Genomic DNA, 13889 nt, shown 5'->3' with positions numbered 1-13889 from the left:
CGCAAGGACAGCGATGTTTAGAATAGTCTTTAGCATCCGCGTTTACTGTTCCTAAACACTTAAGATGGATAGTTGAACAAAAATATCTGGAAATAGTGTTACTGAGAATAGTTGAATATATATTAGGTGTGCGTCACGGAAAGGGCCAGCTCGGCGTTTTTCAGAAGGTTTCCATTCCGTGAATCCAGTCAGCGTAGCGGGGTCTGTAAAGAACTGCGCTGGAAGATCCGTGCTGGAAGTCGTATTAGAGGGCAAGTGCGCAACATGTGTTCGATGGTTTCTTCAAGATAACCACAGGTCTCGCACATTGGCGTATCGGACATTTCAAGACGCAAAGAATACGTGTTCGTAAATGCCAGACCAAGCCATAGGCGGTAGAGCAGAGTTGCATCCCCGCGAAAACGGCCAATTGGCATTTGGAGTCTTCATTAAGAAAGGATCTAGAGTACGTAGGCGGACATTTTCGGGCGCTACTAGGCGCTATTCGGGTGCTACGGCAGTTTTTGATGGACACCAACGTCAGTGACTGACTGTAGTACTTCTGTGTGTCCTGTTGTGCGCGCTATGCTGGTTCTTTCTTTTAAGAGCGAAGCTGTTTAAGCCAGCCGTAATTTGTGGTTTGTGGTTTTATCAAGAAACTATGAAGAAATAAAAGAAAATAAACTTTCTTTCCGAGGCAGGATTCGAGCCCACGTGCCCCCGGTCCCAAGGTGAGTGTCGTAACCACTAGGTTATACAGCCATGCTTGCAGAACATGCATTTATGCGAATCATAACATTGCGTTCGAGCGTCGTCGTCTTCGTCCGCAGCTGGCACTTTCGCACGCTCGTGCTCTGCGAGGTGAAGAGGTTTTGCGCGCTATAAGAGCGAGAGAGAGAGAGAGAGAGAGAGACGTATTCACGGAGCGGGTTTTGCTGGAACGCGTTGTCGGCATTGGAACGCGGTGTGGGTGTTGCAAGCTGCGCTATGCAACGCGCAGTGACGGCCGTAAGTCCGAGATGCGCGAGAAGAAATTATCATCATCATGAGTAATAAGATGAAAAGTTCGCGCGCACTTCCGGAAAATGCTGGGCTACGATCGGCCAGCTTCGCCGTTTCAAGCGTTGCGCGGCCGTGTGCAAGGTTAAGCGTTTTTTTTCTGCCTCTTTTCCTCTTTCTTTTTTTCCTTTCCCTTATCCCAAGTGCAGGGTTGCAAACCGGACTCTCGTATGGATGCCCTCTCTGCATTTTCTCTCGTTGTTTTTTATTCGTATCATTTCCGTGACAAACAAAGGATAAGCCTATGCTTTTGCGCGACGCTGGTTTATAACCTTCTAACTGCGTCTTGGTTCTTTCGTGGGCTTCTTGTTATTGCGCAAGCGCAGCGTCTTGAATATGGGAGGAGCTTCTTTGCCATTGCTACAAATAAGGACAATAGGCAGATAGGGAACGAGCAATAGATGGCAATCGCCTCTAAAATCATTGGATTTCTGGTTGAACGCGAACAAGACGTAAGCGAATAAATCCGGCTCTGAACTTAATTACCGGAACAGCAGCGACTTTTAGAGGGATATCGCAATCTTCTTGAGGAAAGTTTCTTTGCTATGTGGAGAGCGTTGTGTTCGTCCGCTACAACTTCGCCTTCTTCCCTAACATCTTTCTGGGAGTCCGCGTATCGCGCAACACCCCGTACAGGCGCCAAATTGAGTAACATTGCAGTGGTCAGCACGTCCATCTGCATAAAACTTAACACTCTGAAAGCTACGAACTAGGGAACATGAAACACGCATTCCAAAAGTCGCTGTTGCAGTCTTTTCATAAAACGGGCCTCCACGCTTATACGTAATTTCATCCAGCCATCATGTCTAGTAGCAAGATTCGAAAAAAAAATCACCAGCCCTTCCCCTGTCGAGAAAATTGGGGTAAGCGAAGCTTGTCGTGTGTGTATCTGACCTTCGTGGTGATTTTCTTTCTCGTACTCTCTCTCTATTTCTCTCTCTTACTCTCTTTCGCTTTCATTTTTGTCCCTGGTACGTGCCATTGAGCTTAGACCCTTTCTGCACTATCACCAGGCAGGATCGGCCCCCTTTTCAGCGTGACACCATCACCACCACCACCACCACAACCACCACCACCACCGCCGACACTTGTGAGCCTATAAAGCTAAGCTTAAAAATATCGATGCAAAAGCAGGTAATTGACCTTTGAATCGGTTTACGAATTAGGGTTGCTGGCGGCGCAACTTCTTCTTTGCTTCGACATGGTGAAGCTGAGGATGAAGAGGTGGCGTGATGACAACGACAGGATAACGAAGACGATGCAGTAACGAAGGCGACTTGACTGTGCCGACCACCTCGCAAAGAGAAGGACAGTCGGATGAACGTATACGAAACCGAGATTTCAGTGCGGTCTCAAGGTAAACAAACAGCGAGGACACATATCTTGTAAAAATCGGCGTGGTATGCTTTTGAAATACAGGAACAAATAGGATAGGAAGATATTCTAGCCTCCAATGTGACGTAATAGTTCAGCGGAAATCCGCTAGGTGGAGATAAGTAATTAAAGGGAAACTGAGACATCCACCCAAATGTAGCAATTTGCTACAATGGAAACCCCACCGGGTTCCTCGAGAGAAAGCCTCGCAGTTGAAGAAAAATTCGTCCTGGTCCGGGACTCGAACCCGGGACCACCGCCTTCCCGGGGCAGTCGCTCTACCATCTGAGCTAACCAGGCGGCTAGCAGATGGCGATGTAGTATAGCGATACGTACGACACATTGCCCAGCGTTTCTCCGTGTGTAGGCATCGTCATAACTCTTAGCCCCGCATATAGCATCGCAGTAAGGTTACGTCCACAAACAACGCGGTCAAATCACGAAATACGGCAGTGGACGGCCAGAGCCTCGGGGAATGCGGCGACAGCTTGTGTCGCAAATGGCTTTGTGCTAAGGCCGTACGTAAGCGTCGGCACGGGTGCGACAATAACTGTCTACTCGCTGATGTGATATATGTACGAAGGTTGACAACGTGGCCTAAATTATGGCGTGTTTTTCAGTCTCTCTCTCTCTCTCTTTTATTGCTCCACTACAACGACTCCGCCCACTGCTACTTCTGAGCACTTCGTACTCGAAAGCTTGCTGTATTGCGAAAACAGTTCTGAAGGCCTCGTCATCATTCTTTCATGCTCTAGACTTCAGAACTTGAGCTCATCGTTATTAATTTGCGTTGCGGGTATACACCTATACCATGTGTGTTACCATATTTGCGCCAACACTTTGGTTTAGGTTCATTGGCGTTGCACAAATTAAATAAAAGACTGGATCAAAAAAGAGACAGAAAAGGGAGTGAATGGAATTTCTGGCAGGTAGAATATGGATATATATATTTTTTTCATTTTCTTGGTTGTAATTGCTTTCTAGCTACGTCGAGTTCCTTGGTTTGTGTATACGCCAACTTGCGACGGTCTTTTTGATACACTCCGGACTTGCCGCCTCACCTGTCTTCGCCTGAACAAACGTGAAGTTATTGAAGGGAATGCAAGCGGAAACGTCGGGGATGTGAATTGGCCGCCTGTTGAACACTTCAACTATGAGGCCTGCAGTGGAATGTAGACTGCTGTCTCCGAAAGATTTACGCAAGCTAAGAAGCTGATTCGTGGTCGTGTGCGTCCCTGAATAACCCTTTTGCTGGCGCATTTCATCCTGAGGTGCTCGATTTGTTGCGGCCTCACTACAAAATCTTTTGTGCGCATTTACTTCCTCCTTGGGGATTACCTACCTGGACTGTAACTACAAATGTGTCAAACACATGAAAAAAAAAGAACAAGAATCTCTGCTCCAACGTTAACAAAATTTTGCTCTCAAAACATTCTGAGCTGCTACGTACAACATTACAGCACTTACGTCGACAGCTCTGTATCCCTTGACTCATCTGTCATCGCTGTGTGCGTTACAAGAACATTGACTGCTAATTTGAACTGTGCCACAAAGCGCACCACTTGCGGCTTTCATTAAAGTCTTGAAGCCGCCAGTGAGTTCCCGGGTCATCTAAAAGAAATTGGCGAGACAGCCCTGCTGTCTCAGAAGTCGCTATGAGCTAGTGATCAACTTGTGGGGCCATATAAACTATATCTGCACCGTCGAATAGAAACAGGCGAGTCGCTAAAGTTTTCGGTGAATTACTGGGAAACGTTAACGTGAAAGTGCGGAGGGGACAGGGCACAACAGCTGCTGTGGTTGGGTAGAAGAAAAATGTTTCTAAACTTACGTTCCCGCCAGCGCTTGTTACGCAAGGAAACGCGATACAAGTGAGCGTTGAAGCTTTCAGAATTCGAAACGTTATGAAGACGTGAAACAGCCACGAACGAGCTGCGCCACTTGATTTCATCCGACTCTGCAGATTTTTGAAAAAATGAAACACCAGAAAGAAACGCAGTGCGCGCAGATTTGAATTAGCTCTTGCGAAACGCGCCTGCTTTTCCGACTACACCGACTGCCGAAATTCTTATTGCATTGCTTACGGTACGATAGCGGCATGAAATGCCATAGGCCGTTGCGAGAGAATAGAATTTTCCTCTCCGTTGCGCGCATTGTGTCCTCGAGAACGCGTCTGTGAAGCATTAAAGGACCTTTTATGACTCAAGAAAGGGCACGAAACAAAGAACAATAGACTTCTGCTCTGGCCTGACGCCATTCTCGTGCTCGCAATTTCTGCCTGCCTTCGAGATTTCGAGCACGAGCGGTGGCCCACTTGACGAATTAAAATTCCCAAAAACGCAGTGCGCCGCATTTTATCACCTTGTTTAGTGTATGAGGCGCGGATTGCGAATTCCTTGAATGGCGCGGGACGCTAAGAAAAACAAGAAAAAGATACGTGTTCCCTGTTCTAAACTCAACCTTTCTGCACTGCCTTACCTTTTAATCAGATGAATAACAATGCGTTGTCTAAAAATTTGGAGGACCTTATAAGCTCCGCCTTTAAAAGTTGAACGCGATGGCATTCAAAGATCCCTGACTGTCAGGCATCCCGGCAACTGCGGCTTGCTTTTTCCTGCACCTTCGACTCGGCGCGCCACTGCCGTGGAGAGCCTACATGCAATGTAGGCTCTCTACGCTGCCGTAGGGTTCCTCGATGCGTGCGCCCCCCTCCGCCGCCGTGGAGGGTGGAGACAACCGCGTCGTCTGCTACGGCGTCCGCCATTATGATGCCCTCTCCGCAGGCAGCCTATAGCCAGGATAGGCAGCAAGCGGTACTTTGCGCAGCTGCACGTAGACTTCGTTATGTAAAACGTGTGGTACTTTAACGATATGACGAGAACACAAAGTTTTCGCATCGGCAGCGTGAAGGTCTCCGATTTACGTTCTGTAATCTTTATTTTTAGAGCGGAATTTGCAGCCGGTCTCGCTGGCAGCGGAAGGCTACCATACACGCCAGCTGCGTAAACACCTTAAGATAGCGTCTTGTTGGGCTATATATTGGTTAAACGTGCGAAACACACACACACACACACACACACACACACACACACACACACACACACACACACACACACACACACACACACACACACACACACACACACACACACACACACACACACACACACACACACACACACACACACACACACACACACACACACACACACACACACACACGCGCGCGCGCGCGCGCGCGCGCGATTCCCATCGCATTTCGTTGTGTGTGTTTTGTGCCTTCAACAAAATTGTAAAAAACATTCGTGTTTTCAAATCAGTCATCAGCTACCCCATTTATGGACTGCATGCTGCAACGCAGGGTATTCTGAATTTTTTTATTTCGTTTACCGTCCTGTAAATGTGCAGATGGGTAAAAATTGTTGAATACATGTCAGATGATTTGGTGCTCTACATATGGCTTTTGTGGCATTAAATCATGGCTCTCATGCAGGCATTGACTATGAAACCTTGTTGAGCATGTTTTCCGCAGCAATATAGCTTAAACCGGTAACTGTTATAAAGCAGCCGGTCATCGATATCTTTAAAATAAAGCGGCCACACGGCTTCTCAACGTAGAGGAAACAAAATGCATTCAATACATAGCAATTTCTCATGTCGTAGATTGTTTATTTGGTTGAGAATTTTTTCAAGAACAAGCGCTACAACTCACTGCAAATTAACTGCAGCGCATGTCTTGCTTCCACTCCCACTGATTCTCGTGGCTTCGAGCTGGCGCGACATGCATGTCACGATTTTCATGTTATTAGAACGTGTCACCCATGGTCGTCAGACATTGTTGTCTCGTCATACCAATTTTGGTATATATCAAGTTAACGAAACGTCCGCAAGAGTACCAAGACCATGGCACGCAAATCATGCCGCTCATGACATTCATGCTTTGATTTTCATGTTATAACCTGTCATTTATGTTCGTCATGCAGTCATCTTGTGGCATACCAATTTTCGTAATCATCCCATTAACGAAACGGCCAGGGAAGCACCAAGACCGTGACACGTAAATCATGCCGCTCATGACATGCATGTCATGATTTTCATGTTATGACCTGTCATTTATGTTCGTCATGCAGTCATGTTGCGCCATACCAGTTTTAGCATACATCCCATTAACGAAAGGGCTAGGAGAGCACCAAGACCGTCGCACGTAAATCATGCCGCTCATGACATTCATGCTTTGATTTTCATGTTATGACCTGTCATTTATGTTCGTCATGCAGTCATGTTGTGGCATACCAATTTTCGTATACATCCCGTTAACGAAACGGCCAGGAGAGCCCAAAGTCGTAGGCGGCTAGATAGATAGATAGATAGATAGATAGATAGATAGATAGATAGATAGATAGATAGATAGATGGATAAATAGATATGCTCAATGTCGCCGAAGTGCGCTAAGAAATGCTTCGCATTTAAAAGCGCACAACGTAGGCGCAGATCCTTACGCACTTGCAGCTCATGCACAACAAGCGTTAATCGCATTTTGTGCTATCCAGAAACGAACGAGTTAAACAGGCACGTTTACATGCCAGATATCAAGACTACAAGACGGACAAACGCTACGGGAAATAGCGTGCAAATGAACTATTACACACGGTGCACTGGTGATTACGATTAAGCCCGATCGGGATCTGATTTCTCAACAATGATCGGGTTCCTTCTGCAGCTTGGGCAAGGGAGCTGATAACGATCGAGAAATTCGATCCGGATAAGGCTCGATCGCGATCAAAAGTGCCAGTGTCACACAGCTTCAACTCCCCAAACACAGAAAGGCAATAACGTATACGCTGCACAAACAGGAACGGTCCGGGTCCGTGGGTTGCCACTTGTCGCGCCTGATCTTTAACAGCCACAGGAGTCGCCTCTTCGGATCTTTTGGAACATCTTCCAGCCATTTCGCGAATGGTTTGTGCACTGTGGTACGCAACACCTGGGCATTTTGCCCTAGAAGACGCCGCACACGTGTCTCACTCAACCAGCCGCGACAAAGCGTGGGGAGCGCAATGGCGGCCGCCGGTCGAAAGGCGGCATTCACCCCTTCACAGAATGACTCCACCCTCCACGGCGGCGGAGGGGGGCGCACGCATCGATGAACCCTACGCTGCCGTAGGGTGCCTCGATGCCAGCGCCGCCGTTCAGGGTGGTGCCAACCATTGACCGCCCCTGCGCCGCCGATTTCTCGCTGCGACGCCATATTGTGTCACAGCGAGCCGTTGCGATTGCTTGGTGCCGGTGCTGAGTTCGAGGCACAGTGCGCGCGGATGCTTCGCGGACGCTTCTACTTGCTAGACAGTGTTCAGCCGCATGACTGACAAGCTATCAAGTGCATCGTGTCGACATGACTGGCTGTTGTGTTCTCAAGTGCGCCGGATCGACGCGTAAAGGACTGCGTTGTTTTCGCTTCCCCCGGGACCCAGAGCGACGGAAGAGATGGGAAGCCCAAGTAAAGCGCGATAACTGGAAGGCAACGGATAACTCCTGCATTTGCGAGGTAAGTGTCAAGAATGTTTAGACTACCGCACCGTGTTTTTCATTTAAATAAGAAAGTATTCTCTGATCCTCGCTCACGTACCTACGTTCGCTCACGAACTAAGTAAGCACTGCACCGATGCTGTCTGAGTAGCGTATGGTTTGCGAGCGCGCGTCGCATAGGCTTTTTTCGTTTTGATGCATGGGCGCAGTCTGTACCCTTATTTTAAGGACTGACGAAGATGCTTAGCCGCGAAATAGTCTTACATTAGCTACGAATCGTCACGTAAGCCGCCTATTTTCCTTTTTCACGGGAAGCACACATCGTGTGTGTCTCTTGTTCCTTTTTTTTTATTATTTCGGTACTGGTTATTTGGGACTAAAGAACGCAGTGCTTCTTCTGGGGAGAGCGGCTGTTGTGTACGTGGCAAGCGAAGCATTGTGATTTTCTCTATTCTCAGCAGATATCTTGCGGATCTCAGGTTGTTACGTTATATAGCTGATTTTTTAGACGAATATATTTGTAGCTTGGTGCTCGTAAGCCGATGGTCATTCGTGCTCATTGCCGATCGTAGTGGGTACTGTGACGGTCTTTAAATGCCTGTGCACGGTATGCCCAGGTGTAGTAGAGTTAAGGGGCATCATGGGACCAAAATGTTTCGGCGCTTTCTGGCATATGGTGTCTGTTGTAGCCTGTGCATTTCTTCGAAACGGGTGAAGCGAGGTAATACAGCATTACTTCTGCTAAAATTTATTTTTAAGCACTGTAATGGGTTCTCTGTATTTACAAGGCAACTTTTCATATCAATAATCACTTTTGTTGATTTACTTGTACTTAGAAACACTTTGAAGAGGACCAGTACGAGGGAAATCGACAGGATGGGCGCCGTCTGTTAAAGTCAACAGCCCTACATCAACATGGACTATATTTTCGAAGTGAAAAACATTGCTAATCTGTATTTGACTGTCTTAGTTTCATTTACGGTTTTTGTACGTGATATGTATGCAGTGTTGTTTATTTTTTCAATGTAGTTATCAGTGTTCTAATGGTTATTTATGAAATGTTCTGTACTCGCCATCGATGTGTTTGGCTGATGCGACGTATTCGATGGTAGCTGATGTATTCTGGCTGGATATCTTGATTAATATTACCCGCAGTTGCGTTTTCTTGTTTGCATTCTTGTTTTCGATTTATATTGTGTGTAATAAGGTTGATGTACTCACTTGAACTCCCCCCCCCCCCCCCCATGTAATGAATAAATTAAAAAAAACTCACTATCCCGAATTGTGTGTCGAGCCTACCTTGCGAATTAATTTTTTATCTCGTCTTTCAACATAACCTTCAGGCGCCACACAGTACATATAATTTTTCATGTAGATATCTCTTTCATGATTGATTGTACTAGACATTATAAGTAAATGTATTTTGTGCATCGTTTGATTTCTTGTGTGTACTACGCAAGATTGACACAGACAAGTTACGTTACATTTTTCTCTACAGCACTAACTAAACCTTATTTCACATCGCAGTTATTTTTACACCAGCTTAATCCTGTCAGCACACAGTTTGTGGGCAAAAAAAGCAAAAATTGCGCGTAGATATCGTCAAATAATTGCAACGAACGCGAAGAGCACGCGCAACGCAAGGGAAACTAACCGCCGTGCGCGAGTGGCTGGCTACGGTAAAGGAGGCGTGACGTGTAAACCAAAATACAACAGCGAAAAAGAAAAACTTCCACACACAGGGGGTCGCAAACCTTATATACCAAGCATCGAAGCGCAAAAAAGATAGTGCGTATTTTAAACATACACACGGCATATTAAATGTGATTGAATTAGGCAACTTGGGCATGTTCCCGGCGCCATACATTTACGTCTTCGACCTTCGACGAGTTAACGGCTATTGGTTATAAAGATATGCAGATGGGACACCGATAAAAAAAAATCCTCATCAAGGCAAAGCACTTGGAAGCGCGCCGCGAGTAACACTTTATGAACGCAAGCGTAGCTGAGTCTCAGCTCGTGTGACACAATATGGCGGCGCCAGCGGGGTTGTCTCCACCCTGGACGGCGGCGCTGGGCATCGAGGCACCCTACGCTGCCGAGGAAGCGAGCGCCATCTGGATGTCGTTTCTGCAAGACCCAAAGATTGGGGCGCGCCGCTGCATCAGTGGTAGAAATGCTGGAAAAGGGGTTTGTGTTCGAGTTTCTGCGTAACAGAATTGTGTTTTCTCGTATATTCAAATTACAATCCGACGCTATCATGCCTGCAGGTTGTGTTTGAGTCGTACTTTGCGATTTTTCTGACGCATTTTACTTTGAGAAATTCAGTTAGTTCACCAGCGCCTCCGTTTCATGCGGAGGGCCTGCGTGGTGGGGGTAGTTCGGCATGAATTCTTGGCCGTGGACGCCGCACGCCAACACCGACGCCGGATTTTCTGCACCACGGGGCCCACGCCCAACACGGGGCATGGTTAGCCCTCTGTCCATGGTTTGAAACGCCACTTTCGAGACATTCCGCACCGCTCACGGACATACTGCGCTATCGGGCGTGAAGGAGGAAAACTATGTTTTAGTTTTCTAAGCAGTTCGCATTTTCCCGCCAAGCGGTGATTTTTAAAGTCGCTCCGAAGTTTGGCGATCGTGAAAGCAGAACGCAAAAATGTCCGGCTCCGAAAACGGCGCGCGCGCTTCGGGAGATCGCAGATATCGCGATTCCGCTGCCTGTCCGGCTGATCTTAACGATACATCGAATAGAAGCGAGTCAGAGGACGCTGACCTTCCGTCGAACTTTGAGTCTGAAAGCGACGACGACGCAAACCAGCCCGGAACATCGGCGGCCGTAGCCCGGCACAACCAACTGTAGTGCTCGCAGTTAAATTTTTGTAGCGAAATACCCTGTTCGATGAAAAATTTTTTCGGAGATACTGCCTAATAGACGGCAGTACATTTTGTATATCTCATAGTCTTCGTAACATTTTTTCTTGGTAGATACAAGCGTGTCTTTACAAACTTTGCTCAATTTTATCGCACAATCTTAATTTTAACACATTATATCTTTTTTATGACACACATCTCGTTAATAAAGCTTTTATGCGTGAAAAGTGCACTCATTTTGCTTTCTGTTTATGTATTACATTAAAATATTGCATGCAGTAGTTACCTTTGAAAAAAAAAACATCTGCCGTAACAAACAAAAAACACCTATTTTCCCCATGGTAGGGAAAGTGTGGATACTATCGCGGTAAAATGCGATTTACTTGCAGTAATTATGCGTTTTGACGAGTAGCGTGGGCTTGGCTGAAACCGGTGCTTTCGGGATTTTTTTTTTATTCTGCGGAGAAGCGCTGCCATGTGGGTTCTTGTCTGTTGGAATACGCTGTTTTAAATACCCTGAAGATATTTGCAATATGAAGAGCAGTGTTGCAACGTTGTGGCTCGTTTGTCAATTATAGTTGATGCACATACGAGTATGTACGACGTACTCCCCCGACGTTAACTTAGGTTTAAAGAAAAGAAAAAGCCTATGCAACCTACTCGAACAAAATTGATGCACCGTTGTTACCCCTGGAATTGAGGATCAAGGGTATTTTTTCAAGCCTCTTCAAAAACTCTCTTATACAAACTGTCTTATACGGTATGTAGCTAAGCCGAATTAACCGCCCTATACAGAATAATTAATTTGGAGACTTCGTTTCAACCATCGAGCTATAGACAATCGTAGGAAATATATGAAGTTGAGTTGTTCACGTTGACCTACCTCTCGCGCAATATTTGTTACTGCGACAGCAGTTATAATTTTGAAATTGGGCTTGCGTTTTCCAGTCCGTTCGTGTCCGTGAAGCCGGCGGCTGTCTTCACCCTCGTAATTATTATTTGCACGTTTTTTTTCTCACAGGGATGTAGATTGGAAAGGCCTTACCTACTGCATCACTGCTATCCGCTTTCATTGACGAAATAACAATATTTTGTAAATAGCATTCTGGAAAACGCCTTTTTCAATATCCGGTGCTCCCACAGTTTATGCAGAGCGCCGCAGAAGATCTTCAAGGATGCAAAGTGAAATTGAAAGTGATTCTCAGCCCAACTGCTCATCAGCAACGTCAATGTCGCCATAGGGCGAAGAAAATAACCAAAGCCCCTTTCTTAAAGAAAGATGATTGAACGCGACGCTTTCCACCATGCAAACTGAATCAAAGTACTCCAAAGCCCAAGAAATGCTGAGCGACCCGATGCGATGCATGTGTGATTTGAATGCTTGTTTAGGATTGTATTTTTTGAACGTTGAAGTTGAATAAAGACACATTTCGTTAAGTTGCATAGCCTTTATTTTAGATCATGTAGCCGTTGATTACACGCACACAATCACACTTTCACGGACTGCGAACCGTTGCCGATACACGGGATCGGCCTTACGAGCACGCTACACGCGATACACGGGATCGGCCTGCTCGCGCTTACGTTCGCGTGCGGCAGCTTCTTCTGCCGTGCGTTGCACCCTCGGCCTACCCATGGTGACGGCCGGGAATGCATTGTATGACGCGCGTAATGCAATGCAGATATAAACAGTTCGTCTGGGTTGCGTGGCGTTGCAGTTCCCATTGTTCTTATCGGTACAACTGCGAATGTAAACTGTAGTGTTCTACGATACGCATGTCGGGCGCCCTTGTTCTATTGTGTGCGCAGATGCGCCGCCGTTGTTCTACTGTGTGCCCAGATGCACAGATAGTTCCATTGTGTAATTTGGATTTCCTGCAGTACGTTTTCGGCGCTCACGGACGAACCAGTGAGACATAGAAAGCTTCGCTTTAAAAACGAAGCTTTTCTCGTCACCACCATCACTAGCATTCCAACCGTCGGCTACATACAGACGCGCTATGACTACTCTGGTACTCTGCTATTGCGCAGCTTCGAGTTTGGACATTTGTTGGGGTGTGCACAAACCTCCGAGACCGTTGGTGTTTTGCGCATGTATTTCGGAGGGCACAAGAGGAAATACCGCTGTACTGGACGACCCACGTCCTCACTGTTATCCGCGTTGGTGATTCCCACGGATTGTTCCCAAGAAGCTCGTGGTGTGGCTTTGAGAGTCTGCAGCTGTGACGGCGAATGAGTTCACAGCTGTTGCAACGCTGGACTAAGCAGATTGTTTTCCGCGTTGAATAGATGATGTCCAAATTCATGCCCAGCGACATTTTCTCTGGATAACAGAACCAGATCTCGAAGGCTATGCTTTTGCTGGCCGAACACGTCCGAAGCTACTCGGGAGCCTGAAACACGTCATAGACGTCATGTTTTAAACTCTACCTATTTAAATCGCGTAATCGAGGGTAATGACAGCATGGTTGTAGCGGCGGCGACGGGTACTCGTGGATATGCAGGTGAAGAAAAATATTGAAAATTGAATTTTTTATTAGAAGAACGGGTTTAGAAGATTATGCCATTACGCAGACTTGCCTGCGGTGTCTGACGTACTTGGGAATTCGTTTCTTCACGAATGCAAACATGAAGAGAGGTACGTTTTATATATTTATAAATGACACTTTGTCCTAGCCGCCCCTGTTAGAATCCAAGTTGGCTCAGCCGTGACGCTGAGTCCACATGACTGGGACAGCTGACGTGTTTCATGCTGCCGTAGTGTTGGATGGTGTAGTTCAGCTTTCCCACGTGCAAGGCTGGAAGGGTGAGGTATTTATACCAGTACACATGGCTTTCAACTCGACTCTACGTCTCAAAAATGCGCTGTAAACAGGTCGCGTTGCAGGCGCTAATGAGACTCGAGCGCTAGAGGAAAACTGCGTGGCAAACTGCAGCGAAGAATAATGCAGCAAGTATGAAGCAGCAATAATGCAGCAGTAATAATCCAGCAAGAAAATAAAGCAAGTACAACAAAAGTGGTTTGTGCAGACGCGAAGGAATTGAGCCAGAGATGCAGCTTTTATTTTCAGCCGCCG

At 46.6% G+C, this 13889-nt stretch overlaps 1 protein-coding gene and 1 non-coding gene across 2 annotated transcripts in view; both read right to left on the bottom strand.

Annotated features, from left to right (window-relative positions):
* LOC119433202 (inaD-like protein) overlaps positions 1–13889 on the bottom strand; it is a 239423-nt gene that overhangs the window by 84267 nt on the left and 141267 nt on the right. The window lies entirely within an intron of this gene.
* Trnap-ggg (transfer RNA proline (anticodon GGG)) lies at positions 2638–2712 on the bottom strand. Its single transcript has one exon. It is a non-coding gene; the product is annotated as a tRNA-Pro (tRNA).

The sequence above is a fragment of the Dermacentor silvarum genome, chromosome 11 (genome assembly GCF_013339745.2).
Source record: "Dermacentor silvarum isolate Dsil-2018 chromosome 11, BIME_Dsil_1.4, whole genome shotgun sequence".
Classification (NCBI taxonomy): Eukaryota; Metazoa; Arthropoda; class Arachnida; order Ixodida; family Ixodidae; genus Dermacentor; species Dermacentor silvarum.
This window is presented reverse-complemented; position numbering and strand designations above follow the sequence as displayed.